Here is a 20,030-nt window from a genome sequence, read left to right on the forward strand (position 1 = left end):
ATTTCATAGACTTAGCAGTAAGGCTGGACTCCCACCTTACAGAAAGATGTCAAGATTTGAGACATACTGATCCAAGGTGCTTGTTTATAAAGAAAGAAGACCAGAGCCAGAGAGAAGCACATAGGAGCCAGAACCTATGCAAATAGGAAGCCTGTGAGGTCCATTAAGTGAGGAAGAGTGACAGAGACATCAGGATATGAAGCTGTGTTTATATTGTGGCATGAAAGGCCACTTCTGATTTGACTGTACCTTGAAGCCTAAAATAAGAGGGTACTCAGGAAACTAGCGAACCCGAAACCTGCTGAGATTAAAATTTCAGTTGTCCTAGTCCTAAAATCTCAAAATCCTTGGCACAAGTCACTTCTATGCATGCCTTTCATCATTTTTGTGTTCGCATCCAGGTGACTTCGGGGAATACTCCACCCATCTACATATTTTGATTGATTCTGGTGCTACTGGGAATTTCATGGACATAGCACTAGCCAATCAATATGGTATTCCTACCTTGTTTAAGGATATGGTAGATGAAGTCAAAACTATTGATGGGAGTGCTTTAAAGTCAGTGCCCATTATATCATTCCATCGGGGACTTTCTGTTGCATATTCAGGAAATCCACAAAGAAGTAGTATATTTTGATTTGATTCAGTACCCTCAGTTCCAAGTTACACTCAGAATACCCTTGCTATAGAACCACAACCCTGACATTGATTGGACTCAGCATACCCTGGCTTTCTGTATCAAACATTGTTTATCTGATACTCCTGTTTTTGGTTCCCAGAAAGAGGTAGGGAAACCATGGAAGACCCTACTCCGATTATGCCTCCATGCTACCAGAACCTCGCAGAGATGTTAATTTAAAAAAAAGGCTACAGTCCATTCCCCTCATCTGCCTCGCAATTGGCAAATTAACCTATTCCTTGCAGTAAGATATACACATTGAAAGAGAAGGAGAATCTCTATCTTCATGAATTCATTGCTGAAATGCTTCAAATAGGCTTTATTGAACTTTCCTAACCTCCTGCCTCTTTGCCTTTACTTTTCATGCCAAACAAGGGTGGAGAGCTTGGTACATGCATTGACTATCAAGTCCTCAACAATGTGACCATTAAAAATCATTACACTCTATCATTGACACAATCAGTGTTAGATCAAGTCAAGAATGCTAAAATCTTCACTAAACTAGACTTGAGGGGGTGTACTATTTGATCAACATTAGAGAGGGTGATAAATGGAAAACAGCCTTTCATACAAAATGTGGATTATATAAATGCTTGGTCATGCCCTTCCACCTCTGCGATGCCCCAACTGCATTTCAATTCTTCATTAATGAGCCCTTGAGGCAATATCTGGATATATGCACTGTAGCCTTTAATGATTACATTCTGATATATTCCAACTCTGTACAAGAACATGAAAAGCACGCCAGAGCCATATTAGAAAGATTGCGGGAGCACAGTTTGTTTGTCATATTGGAGAAATGTGAATTTCATTTGACCACGGTCTCCTTTTTGGGCTATGTTTTGTCAGTGACAGCACAGGGCAATAGTATGGATCATCAGAAAGTAATGGTTACCACTCAGTGGAAACCACCCAGACTGTAAAAGAAGTGCAGAGCTTTCTGGGATTTACTACTTTCCACAGTCAATTTTCTTAATCATTTCAGCACATTATCCTCCCCCATTGCCAGGTTACTATGCAAAGGTATGACGTTTCAGTGGACTGAGGAAGCAGAGAAGGCATTTCAAAAACCAACAAAACCCAGATCCCACCTACCATTCATTGTTGGAGCAGACACCTCCTAGGTACCTCTGGATGGGATGTAGTCACAAACGGCTAGGGCTACTGGGAATACACATCCTGTGCATTGTTCTTCCATAAATAATGTCCAGCTGAATCCAATTGTGAAGTGGGTGATATGTAGATGTTGGACATAAAGAGGACTTTTGATTAATGGCAACATTACTTGTTGGCTTACATACTGTCTGAGTCCTGACAGATCACAAAAACAGGAAGTTTTTTAAATCGGCTGAGCCTTATCCATGCACCAATTACACTTGACTCAGCTTTTTAATGATTTTACTTTGTTATTCAGTTTCAATTAGGCCAAAAAAATTGTTAGGCCAATGCCCTTTCTCGTTTGGGGCACAAACCCATGACAGAACATCCAAACATCATACTGGCCGAACAAATTCTAGGGGCCTTGTATTCAGGAGAGCAGTTAACTCAGGAGATCACTAAGGCACAGAAAACTAAAGAAGCAGAGGTTGTTGCTCAACACATAAAGGCCAAAGTGTACACAATCTGATATATATCCAAGGGGATTTGTATGTTCCTACTGTCCCTCTTCAGGAACAGGCATTAGCACGGTACTGTTAGACCTGGCATCCTTGGCGTGGTTTTCCTGGCTTTTTGCATCTACCTCCTTTGTTTTTGATGCTATGCTAGATTTCATTTTTGCTGGTTTAGCTGCTTTGCGCACTATGCCACTGCTGATCAGTGTCAAAGTACAAGTGCTCCCTGTATAAATTGTTATGGTAATTGGTTATCCATGATTGGCATATTTGTCTTACCTGTAGGTCCCTAGTAAAGTGCACTAAGTGTGCCAGGGCTGGTAAGTCAAATGCTACTAGTGGGCTTGCAGCACTGATTGTGCCACCCACATGAGTAGCCCAAAAGAGATGTCTCAGGCTTGCAACCACAGTGCCTGCACGCAGTTGCACCCACTTTTCAGACCAAACCTTTCCTTTCTAGGCGCATAGGACACCCCGTAGCAGCCCAAGGTACCCCTCTGGGCAGGGTGCAGTGTATGTGAAAGGTAGGACATGTACTGATGTGTGTATCATGTCCTGATAGTGAAATATTGCCAATTTCGTTTTTCACTATTGAAAGCCTATCTTGCCATATGATAGAATGGGGAATGCTGTGTAACATGTTTACCTGCCTTCTCATAGGAGTGAGATAGAAAATTGGAGTCTGGTATCCCTGAACTCAGAATTTAGTAACACATCTTTTAGTAAAGATGGTTTTTAAATTCTGTGTTGGAAAATAGCACTTTTAGAAAGTGGCTATTTTCTTGTTCAACCTTTCTGTGTTCTTCTGCCCGTTTTGTGGATTGACTGTCTGGCTTGAGAGTGACAGGGGCTGGGGTGGCTCCAGGAGTCTGGGTGAGTCAGCACTAGGCTGAATAGGCCTATCTGCATTTGGAGTGGTGGGGGGAGTAACACCTGGGCCTGAATAGGGCTGTGCCTGCCTTCCACAATGCTGGCTCCACCTCCTGCAGTGCATCTGAACACCCTGGCCCACATTCACAAAAGATGAAGTTGTGCACTGGCAGAGTACACCCAGAACTGGTTTGAACTGGGTCCAGGACCCCTAACACATAGGGAAGAAATACTTTTGGAGTATAAAAGTAAGAGCTGAAACCCCTTTACAATTAAACTACTTCTTGATCAAGAGGAATCTCTTCCAAAGAAGATCAGCTGAAGAGACTGAGGAGAATAACAGCCCTTGCTGTGTGTCTGGGGCTGGCCTGCAGCTTGTTGTTTCTACTAAGGAGAAGATAAGGGACTTTGCTGTGTGCTGTGTCCCCCTGCTTGCAATAAAGCACTCTGCTGTGTGCTGTGTCCTGAAGTGAAACGTCTCCAAGGGCCTCAGAAGAGCTGGCCTCCTGTTATAGAAACTCAGGGATACAAAAGTTTCCAAAGAACATCATGTCACTGCTGTGTGCATGTGCTTGCACCCATCTTGTGTTCTGCGAGGAGCCTGTGTTGAGAGGAGCTTTCCTCATGATCCCCTCTGCTTGTGGTTGTGAGGAGCCTGAGAAGTGCTGCGTGGCCGCATTTACCACCGCATGCCAGTGATCTGCGGGGGCGCTGTGTGCCTGCTCTCACCACCGCTGTCCCGTGCTTTACCGGAGTGCTGCATGCCTGTTTTCACCCCCGCCAGCCTGTTAGCCAAGAGAGTGCTGTGCTTTTTCACTGCTGCCAGCCCAAGTCCGCTGACATCAGGGGAGAAAGCTGCGCTGAGATCGACGCCAGCGCGGGGTGTTGCCTAACAAGGAGGGGCTCATCATTAGAAGGAGTTGCACTGCAAGCAGGACGAGTGAAGTGTCACCGAAGTAAGGGGGGCTTGTCACATGGGAAAGCCGGCACCCATTGCGACCCGCCCAACCGGCCCTCGAGAGCGGAAGAGCAAGCGTGGGTCTCTCATTGGACCGGATCCTGTACCATCGAGTCCAGAGGTGCCGAAGAGAATGAGTACCCCCAGGTAACACGTGGGCTGAAGTCTACCGCCGCCTCGTATGCCACTGAATGGGGCAGGTTGCGGGGGCCGTAGGGAGTTGTAACACTGCCAAGGTACTGCTTTCCCTCATTCCTACTTAGAGGGCAGCCGGGAGCATTCTTACCCCAAGGGGTTGCCGACAGAAACAGCCCAACCGTGTGGTTCTGCATCTTTTTGGGGGCATATCTTTTATTTTACAACCCTTGCTGTAGAAGCGAGCAGCCCAGCCAGAGCAAGTCCGTTGAGGATGAGGAAACTGTGCAGCTTGAAACAGGGACAGGAGCGGCAGTATTGTGAGTGCTTTCCAAAGAGAGGTAGAATCTGCAAGTACCTTGTTTTGCTAGTCTGAAACTGTTTTTGATCCCCTCATATTTTCCTCAACGGACAGAGGAACTACACGTGTGTTTATGAAAAGAACACTATCAGAGAACATTGCAAAGAAGAGCTTATTGTGTATGTGGAATTTTAGTTGTTTTGGTCTTGCCTAGATAAAGATATATATATATATATATATATATTATAAAAACCTGTGTGGTGTCCCTTTGTGGTGTTTCACTGTGTTACTGTGAGTGTTGGTACAAATACTTTACATATTTCCTTGTAGAGAAGCCTGTCTGCTCATGCCAAGCTACCAAGGTGGTGAAGTGGGGTTATCTACAGTGCGTATCCCCCTTACCCTGACTAGAAGCAAGGGTCCCTATTTGGTCAAAGGTACCTGCCTCTACCAACTAGAGACCCCATTTCTAACAGGTAACATACACACTTTCTACCTGGGAATCCTGATAAAAAGAAAACCTTGAAACTCCTTAAGAGATCTTTTTGGTGGCCTACTCTCACTTCTGACACAGTACCCACAGAGATGCAGTAACTGTGCACAAAGTAAAAGCTTCCATCAAGCAGCCCCAGGACTAATATCTCTGTTACCCACTACTTCAGCACCTTGGTATACCATGTCTATTGATTTTATTGTTGAATTACACAAACAGAGCAGTGTTATGCCATGATCCTGGTTATTGTGGATATTTTAACTAAGATGTCCCATGTTTTCCCTATAAAGAGTTTACCCAGCTCAAAAGAACTGTCTGCGGTATTCTTGCAAAACATGGCACGCCTCCATGGTCTCCCATCCATCATCATTTCAGATCGGGACTCTCAGTTTGTTTCTAAATTCTGGAGAGGATTGGGTGAAACATTACAGATAGACAAGTGTTTGTCCTAGAACAATATCTACAATGGCAACTGTTAAATAACACCACAGACTGTAATGTATATTTATGGGTGGCAGAAGTTGCCTATAATAATGTTGTTCATAGCCTTACCAACTGTTAGTTGTTTTTCTGTAATTATGGGTATCATCTCGACTTTCTATTGCCTCCTTCCTCTCTCACACCAAGCATTCCTGCTGTACAGGACTTTGTTGATCATGTACTTGAGATGCAGCAAGCAGCACAAGAGAGTCTAAAGCACGCCATGGAGGTGTAAGAAAGGTATGCTGACAACATTGCTGGCCCAGTGCTGACCACAAAATCGGAGACAAAGAGTGGTTATCCACACAGTACATGGCATTGAGTAGGTCACAGAAATTCAGACCTCAATTCATTAGGTCGTGCAAAATCATGAAGAAAATAAATGAGGTCGCAATGAAAGTGGAGCTGCCCACAACATTACGGATACGTCCTGTATTTCATATCTCTTTGCTGAAGCCAGCCACGCCTGGAACTCGACACCCTGCAAAACCATTGCCAGTGCTACATGATGATGAACCTGAGTTTTAAGTCAGGGTTCATATTGGACTTCAAAAGGATGTGACTTAAGTTGTATCATTTCATACAGTGGAAGGGGTATGGCCTTGAGGGTCACACGTGGGAAACCGCCGGCCACATGCAGACCCGTCATCTACATAGACAATTCCATCACAGATTCCCAAATGAGCCCAAACCAGTTATGGGTGCTGTTGGGGGGTTGTACAGTCATGCCTGCTGATACGCCAAGCCGTCTTAGGAATGTGGCTGTGGCAGAGCACAAAGTAAATAAAGACAGCGCCGACGGGCAGGAAGCTGCTTGGCTTTCTAGTTGTTTTCAGCGTGCAGCTTTCTGTCATCACATCTCCTACCTGAACTTCCGGGTCTTCCTTGCTGATCGTGGCATCCTCAGTTGGCTCTTCTCTTTGGGCTGCATTCCGTTGTGTCGGATCGATGGCCCCTCCCTTAAGGTGGAATCTACTGCTTGTCCACATATCTGGATAAAATCTCTGCTGTCACTTCTGAAAAGAACAGAAAGACAAACAAGAATCAAGTTGCTACAAACTGTGTCTGGGTAACTCGCTAACATGCTCTGTAGGCATTACATAGACTGCTTTAAAAGGCTATACCTATCTGACTCTGTACTTTCCTGCACAGCTCCTGTGGGTCCAGGAGGAAAATATATGTTCTTTCTTCTTATATAAAGGAACTACACAGAAAGGAACATTATTATTGATCATATTGGATTGGTAATTTACATAATACTATATTGAACTGTCAACACTATAGCTTGCTGTTTATTAAGGCTAAATCTTTTTTCATATTTTGTGTTTTTGAACTTGTTGAGATAGCTGAGAAGGAAGGCGTATGAAGTAATACTCTGAAGCTGTATATATTTTTATTCTCTCTTTATATATTTGATTTTCCAGCCATGTCCAATGAGCCTAAAACATGAAGACATAAATAATGCATGAGGTATGCCATGATTGATGTACACTAAATATTCAGGAAGTTCTATTGTGTTGTCTATTTCTAATACATCAGCTTCTCCTTGTTACCCTTAGATATGTGGTATTACCAGCTGACCTTGATATATCTACACTTAGATAGAAGAGGAGATTCAGAAAGGTATTAGGTATTATTTGAGGTTTACACCTGGTAGAAAACATTAGAGACATGCTTACGAGTATTTACTCTAATGCACTTTTCGATTATCTTTAACAGGAGTCTTAGACGGCCTCGATTAACACAACTCCTGCAGCACAGTCATCGGTGGACTTTCTCTTTTTTCTCATCCTTCCCCGCTTCCCCTTCAGTCAGATTAACTCTATTTACTGTTGGGTCATCACTGTCGATAGGGAGGTTGGGGACCTTGCATCGAAGCCTCCTCTTGCTCCCAAATGCAGGTGAGATTTCGACAGTACGTAACACAACGTACAACCCACCATAAATAAGAAATTGAAATGAGGCAAATAGAAAGAAACTTACCGTAGAATGTTATTACATTTTTTAATATAACAAAGTTAGTCTTCCTCTGCTTATGTGGACCTCCTATTCACAGCAATATGAGAACCTTTATTTTCTCTGAGCTGTTGGTCATAAACATATTTCAAGGGCTCGTCTTCCAGTTCCAATGTGATCACTTGAATGTTTTGCACTTTGCTAGGTGAAAATAGTTTTTGCATATGTAGATTTATAATCATAGCGTGTTTATTCTATAGCAATTCATATTGCATGTCAGATGTTTCTAGGCGCTGTGAATAACAGGTGTTAATATTACCCAATTTATTGGCGCTCACTTTAGCGAGCTTACAAGGTGAGACTGCCTTCCAGAAATTCCAGTCCATCACCTTTAAGTCACTGCACATGTCAGAAGGGAGGGTTAACTCACTGTGCCACCTGCCGGCAGATTAATTAATAACCTTTCACAGGCACACTTACAACCAAGTTATTCAAATTTTGGAATCGTCCCTTAAGGTTTATCAGCTATAAAAGTAAACTATTTATTAGACATTTTTGCATGTAATTATCATGTTGGCACAGCATATTTCAAAGCAAATGAGATAAAGTATACATCACATAACTGTTGTGAAGCATCCATGACACTGCCAGTGCGGCAAATTTATTTTGACACTTTTTCTGAAAAATTCTCAATGTGGAAAATATATGCAATTTCTACAACCGTATTCGTAGGGATGTTTTTTTTTTTCAAAATGTCAATCAAAACGCCTTATATCATTAAAATAGGCTTCTTTCTAGATTCCATAGTTTACAGGTGAAGATCAATAGCATGCAACTGGTTTTATATAGTGTTACCAAATTGCTGTTTTATGACAATTGAATCTACGTGCATTTACTTGTAGAAAGGGGGGAATCAATGTTAACCAGAAATGCTAAAAAAAATTTAAAAACACAACTTCAAATTCTGAACGAAGCTTTGTGTCATCTTTCCACAAATTCTTTTAGTACTTGTAATATCACAACATTAATATAACTCTAATAAAACAGTATGTCGCTATAATCATATTACTAATCGAATTACATGTACCATGGGGCCTATTCACTAATGCTATGGTCATAAGAGGAACTTATGACTGAAATCATTGGAATTTATTGCAATCATTCTCCATCGTGTTGTTACCACGCATGGCATTACATCACAATTAATTTCAATGACTTGCGCTAGATGGCATGCAACACCAGGGAATGTGTTGGATTTTAAATCCTACACATTCCCTGCTATTGCGCTAACTGGAGTAGGAATATTAATTTATACTATTCCTAAGTCCAGCTCGCCATCTAGCGCAAGTCGTAGAAACGATTTGCGATGTAAAGCCATGCGTGGTAACAACGCGGACGATGTAACGTCGGCACTGTAACCTATTGCGGGGTAATAGGTGGCGTAGTAGCATCATACATTCGATTTCAACAATTACAACACCTCAATAAAGTGCAACATGTGTATTAACAATTTCAATAGGCTGTTTTTAAAATGGAATTTGTTAAAATACTGGGGGGTACCTGGATATAAAGTGCAGTTTGTATCAATATTTCAGCAACAGAAATCAAGCACAGTTAATTGCCCCTCCATAGCTCGAACTGCAGCTTTAAGAAAGGAACACAGCAAATGTATTCAATAGTTAGTTGTAGATGATAAAAAGCCTCTCTACATCTACGGTGGCTCAGTGAGTTTAAGAGAAGTTTGAGAAAAAGTCTGCAGGGCTGACTAAAATGAATACAACAAAAAATAGTGTCATGTGCGACTGCTCAGAGACCATGTGCCGGAGTAAAACAGAGATGAATCCCATGATCAAGAGCCGCCAAACCGTGCCATCTCTAAAGTGGAGAAGGAGAGACCTCTCCCATTGTGTTGAATCTAATGAAAGCTAAATTGTGGACTCCGCACTAGAGAATTGCCTATAATAAACCAGCACTATGCTTTTCACCAACTGGGTTTGCAACCTTTTCTCCACACAAATTTCCTTAAAGAGACTCTTTACCCTGAGTTTGTGTTCTTTCTTTATACTCTCAGGTGACAAACTGAGAGGCCAACCACAAAGCCTGGAGTGTTTTAGAGATATAACTCAGCCAGGGAATAGCACATTATTTATCCAGACTGAGGCAGTCTGCGATGACATCCCTACAAAACTGTGCTTGCGGGTTGTCCCACACACTAACTCAAAGTAAAAGTGGGGCCAATTTAAACCAATCCTCAATCTGGCACTGGTTTGATTCCGTGTGGATGATGTAACTCGATGCAGTCGGCAAAATCTGTATAGGCCTCCGACATATGCGGCTTTCCTCAAGCTGGAGAGGGGAGCTTATGTGATAACCCCAAAGCCCCACCCTATACGCAGCAGATGGGATGCATTGTGCATTGTACACTTTTAAAAGAGGCAAAATGGTTCATTTCCGCCACGCTCTAGGGAGATTAAAAATTGCTCCAGCTGACCTGCGAAGTTTAAGACATGAGCTAGACAACTCGGGCTGCCAGGTGGCCGAAGAGTTAAAAATGACACCCAGATAACTAAACTCTTTTACGCTGCACAAAGACTCTCCCTTAATGATAAGTCTATGAGTATCAGTTCTACCTGGCCCACAAGCCCATAATTTGAGATTTACCTTAATTAGTAACCAGGTTTAGGCTACCCATAAACTGGATGAAATGGTCCACAAGTACCAGCAGAGCATTAGGGGAGCAGGACAATAGGACTGCATCGTCAACGTAGAGCAGTGCTGGCACCTGAGTGTCAGCATTTCTGTATATATTCACCAGGGTTGAGGTCAGATGTGAGCAGAGACCTTTGATATATAAAATAAAAAGTAAAGGAGGCAAAGTGAAGCCTTCATGCACCTTGCTCTTAAGACAAAATTCTCAGGGCATTTCTCAGTTTGGGCTTACACAGACTTTCACTGCCAGATCAGTGTGCAAATTATCCAACAAATGTACCAAGGATACCTACACACCCATATCCAATAGCCTCAACCACAATTTGGATCTGTTAACAGAGTTGAATGATGTTGAACGGTCCTTAAAGGCCAGGTACAGAGGGCAAGCCTTGACAAAGATGTACTTATTAAATATTATGCTCAGATTTAGGCACTGCTCCACCATACCCAGCCCTAGACGAAACCCAAATTGGAAGGGAGAGTGAATATCACGCTCTTGCGCCCATGCAGCCAGGTGGTTTTAGATAACTCTGCCAATAATTTTAACTAGATTGTTCATTCAAGAAATTGGTCTAGAGCACTTCAGGGTCATGCGATCACCTTTTTTCAAATTGGAGATGATGATTGAAATTTTCCAAGAGTGTGGGATGTGCATGTTGAGAGAGCTGCTAAAAACATTGGTGATCAAGGGTCCCCAGAGAGCAATGTTGCATCTTTTAAGATAAGTTGGGCTCCCAACAGGGCCGGGAGCTTTCCCACCTGTGCTCTGGTATATGACCAGTTCCACCTCTGACAGTGATACTGTTACTGCCGGAGGATTATATATCCTATTATGTAGAGATTTAGACACCTCAATGTTTTCCTCTAGATGGAAAATGGGCGCAGCTTACTCCAATGTTTCCCAGTTCAGCTTATGCAGTGCTTCCTTCCTAGCTTTAAGTGTAAGCTTATAAGTAGGCAAGCAGACCAGACCTTGTATGTGATTCTCGGGCAGATAGCCAATGCCAGCCTTAGTCACTGATTTGCTGATAAATAATGTGTAGTGTCTTCTCCTCGCGCGTCTCCCGGCGCGAGGACACTGTTGTTCTCTGTGTCTCGCAATGCCCATTGGCACGCAAGAACCCGTTGTATTCGATATTTGATTTCCTGTGGCAGTTGATGCCACCACTCTGGGTCCTTGCACGAAGCCTTAACTCGTCTGTGGGAACTTCATTTATTACATTAAAACTTGTTGAAATACCTTCTTATCCTGTGATTACTACATCTTTGTGTGGCGACGAGGATGGAGAAGTTCCCAAAAGACTCCCAGGCGATTTACAATTTTTTTAAAAAAGATTTATGAGAAGAAACTTCTTGGCTGTATTCTACTTCATCAACTTTTTAAAGGATAATCCATATTATCTTTACCTTGTCGGCGTGTCGAATGAAGATATTTTCTGTTGTTTTCAACTCAGAAGAAAAGCGGGTAAAGGCAGTTGGAGGACGTTCGTTTTGAAGAGACCTCACTCGTCGATTAAAGGAATTTCCATTTATCTACTCTTCCTCGGGAAACAAATCACCTTTTTCATAATAGCTAAAGATTCCCTGCCTGCAAGTGAGGAAATCAACAACGGACGGAAGCTCCACAAAAACCTGTCTTAATTTCATCGTCTGCCCCTAATGTTCGCAGTGGGTATAATTTCACATTATTCTGCATATTTTCAATGCTCTACCACCAAGCGGAAGAAGCTTCAGTGCAGCTGTAAGGTGAAATTGCATGCTAGCTACATTTTGGACATTAAGGTACTGTATATTTATACATTTACTTACGAGCTTTGCTACAAAACTGGTGCGAGTTACAGCCAGCGGTGACACGCACACCGTCCTTAACACGAAACATTGCCTCATTCTAAAATTGCATTGTTGAGAGACACATACTTCAGCCCATTCTGTGCTTTGCTTCATACTCAACCTTTTCTTGCCTCAAAGAAGTTCATTCAGCGTGTAGCCACGCAATCGGTGACACGCACACCTTTGTTTCTACAGATTTTTTGATCGTAACGCTGGTACAATTTAGGTGCAGTCTGAAAGTATATATAAAAAAAAAGACAGATGGTGAATATTGTGACTACATCTAGTGGCTGTGATTTCTTGGGCCCACTACTGACTCACTCTGTTCTGACACTGCATTTTCCTTGTGGGTGCCACAATCCACGTTAGACTTCGTTTTTTTTTGCAGCTAGTGCCGATTGTTGTTCTAGGAGCTCAAGCAATAGGAATCTATAAGCGTGCCCTGATATTCTCGGTGATACGCACACCTCCACTGTTGAATACTAACTTTTTCTGCAGTTCAATCAGTGGTGATTTTTGTGTTATTTATAACCTGTGATTCATATTGCCTTTATTTATCGTTCACCTGTCAGTACACTCACACAGTCATTAGTAATACATAGTTAGGGTATATTGTCATTTCTGTTGTTTTCAATGTTAACGTGTATTTAAGCAATTTGTTTTAGAAGATAGTGTCCTGCTTATCTTTAATTGTCTATATTACTTTATCAGTCATGCAAGCAGTCCAAGCTCCTCCACCTTTTCTTGACACACCGGGTGAACCACCCATAAAATGGCGCAAATGTTTTGACGCCTTTGAAAATTATCTTGGTGCAAGAGGAGCACAAAGGTTCAGACCAGAAAGTTACATTTTTTTACAGTTGAATTCTTTAGGATTTGAAGGTAGGAACACACTCAAACATTTACCTGATGCAGTAGCAATTGAAGGGGAAGAACCTGATGTATATGTGAGCAACATCAGGAAATTAGCTAAAAGATACGACGCACAACCCAGCATAGTTGTACTGAGACACACATTTTTCAAACGTGCACAAAAGAGTGACGAAGATGTAGACACATACATCACAGCACTCAGGAAAATGATAGCAGACTGTGGCTTTGAAAATTTCAGTGAACAGTTAGTCTGTGACCAGTTTATCAGCCAATGTTCTGACAGAACTATCAGACAGAAACTTCTTTCATTGGACAACCCCTCTCTTGAAGAGTCCATTCGTATTGCTAAAAGTATAGAAACATCACAAGTCTCCGTGAGGGAACTTGAAAATAAAAATAATGAAACTGTTACTTCTGTACAGTTTCCTAATGACAAGAAAAGAAACCCATCAGAACAATTTCTTCGGAAGAATTGACATTTGTTTCAGGTCTGACAACTCACCTCACACAAGAAATGTAGTATGTATATGTTGTGGTAAAGTGGAGCACTTTGATAAAGTTTGTTGGAGCTAAAAGAAAGATAAAGTACGGATTAGTCGTGTAAAAGATTACAGTGACAGTGAAAATGAAGATCTTCTGGGAGAATTGAAGGACATGGTTCTTGTGGTGAATGAGTTTGATATCAGGACTGGTGACCCTAATGATTGTATTGATCCTTATGTCAATATAGCTGTTGGTGAAAGGAATTTACGCCTCTTGGTGGATTCAGGTGCGCGCATCACCATGATCACCGATTCTTTCTTTAAAGCTAATTGGGGAAAAAGAGATCTCTTTCCAACAGATCGAGCACCAGTGTCCTATGAAGGACGTAAAATTGACCTCTTAGGCTATTTTGAAGATGTAATGGAATTCAAAAACAGGCGTATTTATGGCAAAATTTATGTTGCTGTATACGGATTACAATTGAAAAAAACAAGGACCCCCTGAACCATGAATAAAATGATACCTAGGACAGGGAAATAGATATATGAAAAGTAACAATCCTAGGCAATCAAGATTAATAAACTAAACATAGATGGTACAATAAAAGAAAAATATGCAAAATATGGAGAAAACACAACAATAAAATACCCAAATGTGCAATTGTATCCAATTTTTTTTATAAAAAATTACTTAAAATCAAATTATACAATCCATTACAGTACAATATTGTATTTGTTTGTAATCATATAATATGACCATAAAAAAGAGTGGCAGATAAATCTCAATTCTGTATCCGACGCGCGTTTCGGCGTACAACAAACGCCTTCTTCAGGAATAGCCAAAATATTCTACAAAATTTAAAAATACATAATATTAAAATCATTACATCCATTCTATATAAAAAGATAATTTAATTATTTTTTTATTACAAATTTGGATACAATTGCACATTTAGGTATTTTATTGTTGTGGTTTCCCCATATTTTGCATATTTTTCTTTTATTGCACCATCTATGTTTAGTTTATTAATGTTGATTGCCTAGGATTGTTACTTTTCATATAGCTTTACACGGATTAAACATACTTGTGTGGTTTCACCAAGGTCTGTTTAACATGATGCTATGTCCTGGTGCAAAAGAGCAGGTTCTGGCCATTCGCGATCTCTCACATGTTGAAAATTTGCTTAACATTTATCCCAAAGTCTTCTCAGGAGAGTTGGGAAAAATAAAAGGGTTCAAACATAAAATAAAGGTTATGAATGAAGCAACTCCTGTGAAACATTAAATCAGAAGTATGCCTTTCAGCATAAGGGAGGACTTAGAGAAAGAGCTCGTATCTATGCAGTAGAGAGGAGTGATCGAGCCAATTGAATCCTCGGATTGGTCATCTCCCTTAGTTATTTGCATGAAAAAAGTAAAGATTTTCATGAAACTTGACCTGGCGTCTGCATACCACCAGGTAGAACTAGACAGAGACTCGCGTCATCTCACAGCTTTCAACTCACCATTTGGCATGTATCAATTTTGTTGAATGCCATTTGGCCTGGCTTCGGCAGCTTTGGTTTTTCAACTGCTCATGGTCAATCTACTCAAAGAAATCAAAAACGTAGCAATCTTCCAAGATAATGTCCTCATATATGCTGCTGACCAGGAAAAACATGATGAAACTCTTTGATGTATTTTGACTATTTTTGAGGAACATGGCATTGTACTGATAAGTGTGTTTTCTCCAAAGATTCTGTGGAATATCTGGGCCACACAATTTCCAGCGCAGGGGTCACGCCCAAACCAAGTTTAATCCAAGCTATAGTGGATGCCACTGCTCTTAAGGACAAAGTCGGGGTGAAGTCACTTTTAGGGTTGACAGAATTGTATTCTCGCTTCATTCCTGATTATGCCACCCATGTACGTCCTATATCCAATCTACTAAAAAATCAAACTTTTAGTTTGTATGGGATGACGATTGTATTCAAGCTTTTTCTTGGCTCAAAGAACAACTGTGCAATGTCAAAGCTTTAAAACCATTTGATCCTTCTGTGCCCTGCATCTTGACAGTGGATGCCAGCTGTTATGGTCTGGGGGCCATTTTGACCCAGGAGGTTGGTCCTCAAGAAAATACCATTGGCTTTGCGTCAAGGGTGTTGAGGGATTCAGAATCACACTATTCTGTGATAGAAAAGTAACTATTGGAATGCTGGTGGGGGATTGAAAAGTTCAAGTGCTACTTGTGGGGCAGGAAATTTACTTTAAAAACAGATCACAAACCTTTAGTCGCCATGTTGGGGAACACCAACCACCACAACACCACGCCACGCATAGCCCGCTTGGCATCAAAACTTCTTCAATACAATTTTGAAGTTATACACATTGCGGGTGGAAAGAATGTACGTGTGGATGCTTTATCATGCCTGCCCTCTGCCACAAATACATCAACTCTGGGTTAAGACAACATTGAGGAATGTGAGCAAGAAGATTCCATAATTGTCAGTGTAGAGATACAAAATATGTGTTCTGTGACTGAAAGTAGCTGGTATGCTGCAATGGACTCTGATGATACTTTGAAAGATGTTAAACTTTACATTACACAAAGGTGGCCAAAAGAGAAAAATGTAGATGCTGATCTTCAGCCATTTGTAAAAATATGGGATGAGTTCTCATTAGAAGATGGACTTGCCTTCAGGTTAGACAAAATTGTTCCCCCGAAAAATGTTAGGAAAATGCTGTTAACTAAGGCCCATGAGGGACATTTGGGAGCCACGCTCACAAAACGGAGAATTAGAGAGCCCTTTTGGTGGCCGAAAATGGACAGAGACATTGACAATCTAGTACTAGAATGTGCCATTTGTGCTAGTAGCGACAAAAGTCTCCGTAATGCTAATCCTCCACTCACTCCTATTCCCTTTCCAGAAAGGCCTTGGGAGAAATTGGGTATTGATGTGTTAGGACCATTTCACATTTTGGCTCATCAAAGCAAATTTGCCATTGTCCTAATAGACTATTATTCTAAATGGCCAGAAGTCAGATTTGTATCCAAAGCAGACTCTAAAGAGATAATTGAGTTCATGAAAGAAATTTTCATGAGGGAGAGTTTCCCTAAGACTATTATTTCAGACAATGGTGTACAGTTTGTCTCATCTGATGTTGAATATTTCCTCAAAGATTCATCCATTTCTCATCTCAAAAGCTCGCTTTACCACCCCCAGACTAATGGGCTGGTAGAAAGACTCAACAGAGTCATAGGAGATTGTATAAGGTGGGCAATACACCATAATAGTGACATACCATACAATGAGAACCATGTTATGGTTTTATAGGACCACTCCCCACTCATCCACGGATGTCTCACCATTTGAATTGCTCAGAGGTGGGAAACCCTCCACGGAGTTCACACCTGCGTGGATGTCAAAATGGTTTAAAAACAAAGAATCGCCACAAGAACTAGATATAAGGGTTAGAAACAAAGTCCATGAGGTGCAAAACAATTAAAAAATGTATTTCGACCAAAGAAAACATGTCTCAGAGCAGAGTTTGGCTGTAGGTGACGTGAAAGTAAAGAAGCAACATTTTGTGAAAAAAGGAGCACCCAAATACAGTGAACCAGTCGTCATTGACAAAATATGTGGCAGTGCAGTACGTGTCAATGGGGGTAACTGGTGGAACATAAATAAGGTTGTAAAAGTAAATAATGTGTTTGGTGTGAGACATAGTGTAAATAATTAAACGGATTTGACACGTACTTTTGTATCCGAAAACTGTGATGTAGATTCCTCTAAGCGCCCTCTGGCTTTGGCTTCCCCTAGGAGAAGTTTTAGAGTGACCAGATTACCGGCCAGGTACAGGTGAACCTTTTCTTTTCTCCCTTTCCATCCAGGCTCTGGTGACATCTTTTCCTCTTTACTATTTTCTTTCTCTCTCTCTCTCTCTCCCTCTACGTCTTCTTCATCTTTCTATCTTTCTTCACTTCTCTATATAGGAAAGGAGATATATGTAGTGACTTCTCGCACTTCTCCTGGCGCAAGGACACTGTTGTGCTCTGTGTCTCGCGCTGCTCATTGGCACGCGAGAACCCGTTGTATTTGACAGTTGATTTCTTGAGGCAGTTGATGCCACCACTCTGGGTGCTTGCACGCACGCCTGAACTCGTCTGTGGGAACTTCATTTATTACATTAAAACTCGTTGAAATCACTTCTTCTCCTGTGATTACTACACAATGCTCATCAAACCAACATGGATCCCCCTTATCTGCCCACACTGGTTTAAGAAGAAATTGCGTAATCGCCTTGCTGACATGACATATCCGTAAACTTTGAGCAAGCAGTTGAGAAATAACCCATGATAATGATTCAAAAGAGATCCCAGGGTATCTATAGGGTCTTTAATGTGCCAAACAAGTCTAATTCCATCTGTAGGGTGCTGTGTAGAAATTATGTTTAGGAAAGGGTTTGAGCCTACTTAGCGGCAACACCCTAAAACAGACAAAGCATTATGGTCCCCCCACTCTGTCTGCACAACCTCCTCTTTGGTAAATCGATATGTAAGACTTCTAGTCACAAAAATATGATTGAAAAGTGATGGGAGGCCATGTCCTCTAAAGGCTGACAAAGGTTGTGCAAAGTTCTATAGTCAGCAAAAACAAAGTCAGCAGATCAAGAGGGTTGAAGGCAAAAAGTTAGGGGGGAAACCATGCCAAGGATGCCAGGTCTAACAATACAGATGGCACCTTTATTATCTCTTGATGAAGACTTTGACTCAATCCCGACTGTGCCTCAGCCTATACTTAAAGTCAGGCACCACTGTCAGGTACATGGTTGGCCTGTTCTAGGTACCACCATCATCTTGCTAAGTAAAGTGCACCCATAATGAATGGAACAATTCATCTCAAAGCCATCACTGAGACCCTTTCTATAAACATCATGCAAGACACTTACAGACTCATAGGGTCAAATTAATACAGTACAAAACTTTAAGAATTCAGAATCTAGATTATTTTTAGTGAAATTTCATAAAAATGATGCAAAATTAATTTTGACTTATTCAAGGATGAACATAACAGTCAGAAGATAAAGAAGAGAATAATTGTCTGCTCAAGCAAAAAAAAGAAACTGAAAAATAATGGTAAATGTTGCATTCACAAAAGTCACTGCATTTCTTATATTAAATGTAATGAGAAATTCACAAATGAAAAAGTTCATGGACAGAAGTAAAAAGATTCACATGAATAAAAAACACATGCACTAAAAAAATGTAGCAGCATACTTGACTGTTCATCCACATCACTACTTAAAGGAAACTAATACACATATCCAGAAGCACCTCTGTTATTTCTCCTAGTTCCTGGACATGCACCGTTGCATAGGTCAGAAGAAGTAATATCACTCAGTGTGGCAGGCATAATGGCCCAACCACCACACCCACCCAGTTACTTGCCAGTGCCAGTTCGACCTACACACAAAAGATGAGTGCCACGAGAAATGTCCAACGCAACTCTTAGGTCCCACCATAACTGAAGACTATCTGTGAACATCTGTTAATGCCATGCTATGTGCAACCGCACAGAAAAGTTCCCCATATGCATTCATAACTTGCATGTTTCTTTCAGCAGTGCTAGAACTTTGTTGCCAGCCTTTGAGTGATCTGCCACAGTCTGCAAAACTCTTGCCCTTCCTGCAGTGTTAATTGAACTGGCCACAGAGACAGGCGGAATTACAGAGTCTGGCAAATGTTTTCCATATGGTGTTGTAAACCTGCACTTTAAATATGCACTTTGATGTTCCTTGCCGACACACCACCTCATGCAAAGAATGTCTCACACATGTGTGTTGTCAGTGGACTCTCAATCTTATGCCCACATTGGCCTCATAAAACACGCACCCTTTTCATGACCACAATGGTGTCACCTACCCATTCCTATGCATTGAAGTAGTAGTGTGTATGTTAAAAAATAAGGCTTTTTTTTAATGTTTCAGTTAATTAAAACCATAACAATACAATTACTAAAACGGAAAACTGCAATAAAAGATTTATTTTCCTAAAAGTCATACAAATCTTTTGTTTAACAATTAATACACTCAAGTTTATTTAGAAATATCATAGTTCAGTTCATTTAATTATTAATAAAAGGCAGATGTTTTCAAAGTACATAGTTTGCAGTTAGTGAATCTGGAGCATTGTTTGACACATAGTTCGCTATATAAAAATTGAAAAATGTTCCTCCCAGTGTTCTTGTATTGTTCTCCCTTGTGTTCAGAAAACACGATCTTCCACTGACCAGTCCATCTTATTTGATGTTAGGGAACAACATGAACGGAGAGGAACTTCATTAGTTGGTAGTTCAATGAAGTGTCTGTTGGATCCAAGCCCACTATAATTGTCGATCTGCAAGTCTTTATACCTCTAATATTCATGGCGTGTTTTAATAAGGTGGCTTGTGCTTGTGATAATTTAGGACAGATGCAGACTAGGTGGACAAGGTCCTCTTTGCTGCTCTCACATAGTCTACATTCTTTCAATCCTTCATAGACACACGTTGGCTGATCCGCAATGGACGGCAGTTTACCTAAACGCAAGGCCATTGGTTGTAGTTTTCTGTAGGCCGAGAACGTGATATTTAAATATGGTGCTGAGATGAGTGTCTTATAGTTAGTCATTAC

Source organism: Lissotriton helveticus, chromosome 3_1 (genome assembly GCF_964261635.1).
Source record: "Lissotriton helveticus chromosome 3_1, aLisHel1.1, whole genome shotgun sequence".
NCBI lineage: Eukaryota > Metazoa > Chordata > Amphibia > Caudata > Salamandridae > Lissotriton > Lissotriton helveticus.